Source organism: Colius striatus, chromosome 1 (assembly GCF_028858725.1).
Source record: "Colius striatus isolate bColStr4 chromosome 1, bColStr4.1.hap1, whole genome shotgun sequence".
NCBI classification, from domain to species: Eukaryota; Metazoa; Chordata; class Aves; order Coliiformes; family Coliidae; genus Colius; species Colius striatus.
Window position 1 is genome coordinate 125974796 of NC_084759.1, and position 6098 is coordinate 125980893.

Genomic DNA, 6098 nt, shown 5'->3' on the forward strand with positions numbered 1-6098 from the left:
GGAGTGTAAGCAATCCCTTGGGTTTACTCTTTGTATCTTTTTAGGGAGAAGAGAGAGACATGAGACTAAGTTGCATTAATCACAAAAAGCACCTAAACTGTCCCAAATGTGTTTCTTCAAAAAGCATTCACAGTAGAACATTCACAAAAAGGTGTTAGGCAAAGATGAAGCCTTGATTATTTTAGATCATCACTTGACAAGGCCAGAATAATGTCACACACACAACAGACTATACTAGCAAGTTAAGAAAATTTCCCTAGGCTCTAGAAATTCTAGTAGGTACTTCTAGTTGTCCTTCTATAGAAGTGCTAGGCTTAGCACTCAGTAATCGGGCTTCTCCTGCAACTTTGAAACTAGCCTTGCTGAGTGATATTAGGCCAACTTCATTATTGTATCCTTCTCCAGATCACTCATAGAGTCATAGAACGGTAGGTGCTGAAAGTGACCTTTAGAGATCATCTAGTCCAACACCCCTGCAGAAGCAGGTTCACCTAGATCAGGTCACACAGGAACATGGCCAGGCAGGTTTTGAAAACCTACAGAGAAGGAGACTCCACACCCTCCCTGGGCAGCCTGTGCCAGGGTCCCCTCATCCTCACGGTGAAATAGGTTTTTCTTATGTTTAAATGGAACTTTTTGTGTTCCAGTTTTTTTCCATTACCATATCTGTATAATATAATATAATATCTTCCTTCAAATTTGTTTCAAGGCCTAATCATGGAATTAATTTTTGAACTATCATGATTTTACCTTCAATAGACTGTTTTGCATTTGTAATATGGAATATGTGGGTACATTTTTCTAGATTCATAATGTAACGTCTCTTTGGCTCTGCTCTGCTCTTATACTTGTTTCTGCTTTACATTTTTATAGGAGAATTATTTGGACCCAAATGGATTGGCAAACAGGTAACATATTCTTCTCACTTAAAATTGCTTTTAAATCAGTGGCACTAAGTTTCCTTATTACTTCATTTTTTTTACAAAATTTCTGTGTCATTTGTGGGGCTCTCCTTTCAGAAAACTCATGCAGCTCCTGCAGGCCTTACCAAGACTTGACCAAGAAGAAGATATGAACTTATAATGAACTTTGATATAGGTCCATATACAAAACTGATGGGCATTAACAGTAAGCAGATCACGCTAGTTTCCATGAGATACCAATCTTGTACAGGAATTTGCTATAAACTATAAAAATTGAAAGAAAAAGAGAAAAATGTGATTATTTTTAATCACATCTTAGTTCACAGAATCACAGAATGTTAGGGATAGGAAAGGACCTCTAAAGATCATCTAGTCCAATCCCCCGGCTCAAGCAGATCTGCCTAGATCAGCTGACTCAAGAATGTGTCCAGGCAGGTTTTGGAAACCTCTGGAGAAAGAGACACCACAACCTCCCTGGGCAGCCTGTGCCAGAGCTCCCTCAGCCTTACAGGAAATAAGTTTTTCCTCAAGTTTAAGATGGATGGTTCATTAAGACGTCTGGCAGGAAGATGATCTCTGTGTCATTACAGAAATGAAGGTATGGGTCAAGGAACATGGGAAACCTGCACACAAGAGCAAGCCTCTGTAAAACAGAACCATGTGAGGGCATAAAGTTGGTGAGTGGCAAGCAGCGACCACTCTACTGAAGCCGTTCCACCAGTAAGGTCTCAGCACCTCTGACAGTTGGGCTCCAGGGCCCTGTGAAGGGAAGCTGGTGAGGACTGCCCTGCTACTCTGCACTCCTCAGACACTGCTCACAAGCTTCTGCATTGCTAAAATAAACGAGATTTACAAGAATTACTCATTAAAATGGTTACCATGATATACCAAGTCTTCTAAAATGCTTTATGAAAAGTGAGATATCAATGATTACTATTGAATCCTTGCAAGTCAAAAAGTCATAGAAAAAAAAAATCACCATTTTCAAGCAAGGCTTAGCAATCATCTCTTGGAGCTCATATCCTTCTCTTTCCAACAGCAGAAATGCTCATCAGATTTTCAAGGCCGGACAGTATCTCAGACCTGATGACTTGCCACCTATCAAGTAGTGCTCTCATTATGTCCTGCTGGTGCTTTGTCCTGTGTGATTCCTTTTCCTACAAATTATATGCCTTCAGCTAGCCTAGTACTTGCATGGTACCTTTCTTCTAAGGAGTTACATGCACTTAACGAGTGCAACATCAGTTTGTTTTCTTTCATGATAGATTTGATTTAAGCTGTATCTTAGGAAAATGGATGGCTATATCATAATTAACGTGGTAGCTAAATGGAAAGGGTTAAGGGAGAAGCTTTCAATGGTTAAATTATGGACAGATGATACACAAGTTGGATTTATGTGCCAGACATTGGGTTGGGTTGATGTCTGTTTACAGAAGTTTGTAAGCTGCATGCAGGTTTCCTCATGGATTTTACCCCTATGAAACTAGATTTAATTTTCATCACGTGGCTTTTAAGGTCTTACCTAATTTCTGGAGTTATGAGGAAATTATTATGGACTGGATTCTGTAAAGGACTTAGGACATGTCTGCAACACAGATTGCAGCATAGCATATGTGGTGATAATTGAGATAAATGAGACAATCTTGAAACTGCATATTGTACAACTGCAGTAAGGTTAGTTGGTAACGCTTGTCACAAGGTTGCATCATCTTTCTCAGATGTCCCAGATTTTAGAGCTAGCTCTGGGAACTTTATCCTAAACAGCAACACGCAGGGCAGGTAAACTTGTAATTGGAACTAAATGAATAAACTGAAAAATGTGAAGAAGAACAAAAACCCAGAAAGAATAAGAAGGGATTAGAACAGATTTTGGGAGGAAGGACAATTATCTTTATCAGCCTGGAGATAAAAGGGAGATGAGACAGCCAGTGATTAGTCAAAGGTTCAGTGTGTCAAACTAATCTACCTTTTTGACAAGACAGCTGCTTTTCCTGGGAAGGGAAATTAATCCATCCTGTCTATATGTACCTTGGCTGATTTTTTTTTTTCTGCATGAGAAGTATTTGCTAAGCTGTAGATGATATGGTAAAGAAATTGCAAGATCTATTAGGGAGCAACCCAAGGAGACAGAACAGGTACTGAAAGAGTAGGCATATGCAGTAAGAGGAGTTCAGTGTTGGAAACAAACTTAGTGTTGTGTACTGGGAAACTGTAATACTTTTTTTTTAAAAAATTATCTGAGATGAGGAAAGACCTGGATTTACCATCTGATCATAACATGATTATAAATAATCAGAATCAGTGATTCACCTTCCCTAGAAAAGCCTGGGTAAGGCTCTAATGAAACCTGACCGGAAAGACTGGTTGCAGTGCTGATCAGGGAGCATTTGTAGCACCTTTCTCATGAGGGGAAGCTAGAAGAGCTCAGCTCCCCAAGTGTCACAGAATGATGGCTGGCAGGAAATAAAGCTTATCACTCTAAACACTGTCAGTAAGATATAGGTGATACTAATATAAAGGGACAAAGTACACGAACAGATGGTCATGAACTGCTATTCATCATTTTACAGTAGAAATAAGGCTCCTGCTAACTAGTAGAGGAATGAGGTTCAAGAACAGCCCTCTAATGACAGGTTAGGGATAAAAAAATATTTTTCAATAGCAAAATTGAGTTACACCCTGTAAAACCGGTTGATGGGACGATGCTCTGAAAATCCCCTGCTCCCCCACCATTTAAGTGTCTCTCCCTGTCAGACTTCTGCAGATGTTCAGAAAAGTCCCTCTCTGAACACCTCAGTGTCTCCTTTCCAAAAACATGGATTAAGAAATGGTACTCTTCTGCACTTAAACTGTGGGTAAATAGCATGAAAGCCCACATGGAGAGAATATGAAATACTGCAAAGCTGGCCCTTTCCTTTAGGAGAGAATAGAAAAAGATTGGGATTAGGGTCACCTTTTGAATGAAACAAAACTCTTCGAGGAAGCATGGGATGTGATTCTCCCTCTTCAGCTCTCTCCTTCCCTGTTAACAGTGTTCAGTCTTGTACCTTCCTTGTCCCAAAATGAAGGGAGGCACACAAATGATGGGTGGGATTGGCATTAGGACACTCTGCTCTGCTTGGTGAAATTGTAAGATGACAAATGGATGAAGATGTGTGGCCCAACAAGGCAGAGATGGCTAGACAACAAAGTTAGAGGTGGGAAAACTAGAAGTATCACACAGTGCTTGTGGTGCTTACTTAGAAGCAGTATCCCGAGTTTCTCATTATAGGGTTTTGTCTGAGGCTTGTTCAGTATTGCCTTGGTAAAACTAAGTCATTGCTCAGTATGGTTTCAGGCCCATGTGGTTTTAAATAGAGCTTGAATCCTGTGCTCTTTTCCTGGCAGTGCACTTTCTATGCATGAGAATTGCACAATACAACCTCTCCTAGGTATCTGGAAAGTTTGAGATGTTTTTAAATGCCATTGTTAGGATATGATGGAGCATGCAGGTAGATGATGAGGTTTTCTGCAGCCCAGAGAGAGGCAATTAAATCCTTGAGTACTCAAGACATGCTCTTCTCTGTTTTTTTTTATTTCATTCAGCTCTGGAGAGCTCCCTGCCAGGTGAGGTAATTGTTGTGAATTCCCTTCTGAGCCACTCAATATCCACCAGCATTACAACAGGACCCTAAGGGAAACTGGGATTTGTAGTGATGCAGAGGAGTCACATAGAAATACCAGTTCCTCTTGCAGCATTTAGAGGAAGCCAGCATCTTTTACAGGGAGCTAAATCCTGTTTGGGTATGTTCAGATGCATTTAAGACTTTCAGAGAACTTGAGTAGAGGCACCCATCTCAGAGATGGGTAGTAGAAGGATGAAAGGCAGCAGACCTAATCTAGAACATTGCAATATCTGATTAGGTATATGGAAAATAAAATTACCATCAGGGTGAGAGTGAGCAGAGAAACACTTGGGGCACATTTCTGGCCTGCAATGAAACACTCCACGGAAGTGGGAGGGAAATAGTCATCAGAGCTGAAAGCATCATAGTATTGCTACACTGAAATAGACATGATTCAGGACTGGTTGACACCAACACATCCCCTTATTCATGCTGGCATATTATGTAGCAAAGAGACAGAGCTTGCACAGTGCTGTGCTAATGAAAATGTGGACCTTTTTGCAGGTAGGTTGGACATCAGGATATAGTCCCACATTAAATAGTTCTGTGAAGACAGTCACGAGTGATCATGTTAAATGGCTGGTGCCAATCACTTTGTCCGAGTCCTTTAGATTTTCTGGAGGTCTTTAGGTGCTTAAAGACTCAATGATGAGACCTCGAAAAGTCCATCAGTAGCTGATGCTTGCTTTTGACAGATTTTGAAACTTGTTAGATAACCTTGTTCTAGACTTCAAATGGCATTTGGCTGCTTTGCTTGTACATCTGTCTGTGAAAAGTTGATAGAACATGAACACAGAATTATGCAATGGTTTGAGATGCCCAGAAGAAAGTAAATTATCCTATAATCTTCCCTTTAAAAGCCTAGTATTATCATTTTTCTTCTCAAAATCACTGGATTACTAGACAGTGCTGGCTTTTCAGGAGGTCGTGAAATAGAAATTATTGCATACGCTAGCATGACATACTCCTTTGAGCCGTGGATCATGAGGGTAATTGCTGGCCCCTCACCTCCAGCTGCCCGCTCGGGCTGCAGGAGCTGCGCCGCCTCCCGCTACCCCTTCGTGACTGGAAGCGTGCCGGATCCCCGCGCTACCGTTTCCTAACGACTAGAGGGAGCGTTTCAGCGTTACCACAGCCCGCTGCCACAACCTCGCCTAACCCTGCCTGGGCTTTACTTCGAGGCGCGGGTGGGGGAGTGCGGGACGAGCCCCACGGGACCGATTCGCTCAGGGTCAGGGAGACGCCGACCGCCCCGTAGGGCGGAGGGATGGCAGCAGCCTGGGGGCCCGCGGGGGCCGCCAAGGGCAAGGGGTACGAGACAGCTGAGGAACCCAAGGTGCTCGGGGCCGCGCCCACGCCACGCGATGAGCCGGTCACGCAGCACAACAACCGCCCGCCCCGCGCCTCCCGCACGGCGAGAGGGATGGCGAGAGGAGGCGGGGACTTCTTTGCATCTGCCCTGGGGTTGGCTGGGGGCGCCTTGGGCCACCGGGGAGGGGCGAGCGGCAGA